A 1,978-nucleotide genomic window follows, 5' to 3' on the forward strand; every position below is an offset into this window, starting at 1 on the left:
ACAACAAGAAAGAAAAGCTTGTAGTTAGTTCAAGGATTGTTGGCCTTTAGGAGTGTTTTCCAATCCAGTCTGTTTAGGCACCATGCCCTGGCCCCAATGTCCACCTTCAGCATTCCCTGGGGACCTCACAGCTCTGTTCCCTTGCTGTTCTGTTGCACCCTGTTAGTGTTTTGCCTCAGTGTGGTGGGATCAGATCGGGGACAATTCCCACACTGTGTCTCTGGTGTTGTCCCCTGTAGGGCTATGGGTCAGTGAGGGGCGTCATGTCTCATAGTGGGGCTGGCTATGTGGTCTCCTCTCTGTGGACTGGCTGCTCTAATCAGGAACATTGTCCTCAAGGCCTGGTGGGCCAGGGTGTGCTCCACTTTCTCCTCCTCCCCCTTTATCTGCTCCCTTATGCTCCGATCAGATATGTCCCTCTCCCGGAGCTGCAGATTCAATGCCGTCCTTTGAAATAAATTATTCTGGGGGGGAGGGGCTGTGTCGCTTCTTAAGAGAGAATCATTAATCTATGCCTGGGTTAGTCCAGATTCTATACTTTTCTCTTGCTGATCCTACCAGGTAGCTTTTCACTGTAGTACACCTTATCCCCAAGTACAACCTTATTGTCTCATGACTCTGTCTAGTGAATTACTGAATGTGTGGGTGACCTTGGGGACCTCACAAAGCATGCAGTAGCCAACACGAAGGACTCATCCGAGTGGGCAAAGGTATGACTGGTGGCCAAAGAAGTTTTGTCTCCGGACCATGGAGGTGTGCTGAGGGTGCATACATACAGAGGCAGTGGCGAGTGACAGTCTGAGCTGAGTTTTGCAATCGGTTACTCCCTTGTGGTCTGGTCTCTTCTATGCCAAAGGCTCATTTTGCCTGCACAATAAAGTCTTGAACTGTCTAAGTGGGTCAATTAGCATCTTTGGTTGCTGTGCTCAAGAATATGGGGAAAAGCAAGCATGTGCTACAATGCCTAGGGGTCGGGGCAGGACACCCCACAGGAAGTCTTTGTGCTCCAGTTTCAAGAAGGAAGTGGACCCACTCATATCCATGTGAGCTGTTTCCTTTTGATAGAAATGTTTGTACTCACATTTTGACTCAACAATGTTATTGCTTTTGAGCTGCTAATGGAATCATCATCTAGAAAGGGATGTGTGAAATCCCTCTGTGTGTGTGTGTGTGTGTGTGTATGTGTATGTCAGGGTGGGGGTGACTGATGTGAGACCTGACCAATGAAGAGATTCAAAGGCTCCTGAGGGAATGGTGTGAGGGTCACATCTACCACTGGCTTCACCAGTGAGAAAGAGATGCTCACTCTCCATCTGCCCAAGCATAATTCCTCAGGGCCAGAGGTCAGACACACCTCTGTTCTCCCACGTCCTTTACTCTATGCAGAGACCATCCCTCCCTCCCAGTGGCGCTCTGCCTCTGCAAGCCGGCATCCCGTGAAAGCACTCAACCTTGCTCATTCCAGGAACCAGGAGCCCCGGCTCTGTGGCATGGTCTCAGCAGAGTTCCTCTGCTCTGCTTCGGGTCTTAGTGCTGCAACTACTGGTGCCTTTCCTGTCTTCACCACTTCAGCCAAGGATCTTGCAAGTGCCCTGCCAGTCATGCTTTCTTGATGGTCAAGGGATTCCTCCTCTCTTCCTGATTCTGACATCGCTTGCTGTATATACCCAGTGAAATGGCACAACTGGCCAATCCCCTATATTAATGTTTCACCCACCCTATTGGCATGGGCTCATTCAATCATTTGGTGGGCTTACACAGGCGATAGCTCGAAGAGCCATAGACAGCAATTTCATGTTACCACAGTTCTTTACAGACCCATTTATATTGCTCCTATATTGGGTACCATCTGCTTCTCCAGCTTTTACTTTGGTCCAAGCCATTCCCTGTCGGTTATCAGAGGATATTAATGACCCTTTCCTGTTGCCCCTAGATGCTTCCAGGCCTCAATAGATGTCACCTCCTTTTATTCTATTTT

Source organism: Echinops telfairi, unplaced genomic scaffold (assembly GCF_000313985.2).
Source record: "Echinops telfairi isolate 266 unplaced genomic scaffold, ASM31398v2 ScPeMD7_11;HRSCAF=52, whole genome shotgun sequence".
In the NCBI taxonomy this organism is placed as follows: domain Eukaryota; kingdom Metazoa; phylum Chordata; class Mammalia; order Afrosoricida; family Tenrecidae; genus Echinops; species Echinops telfairi.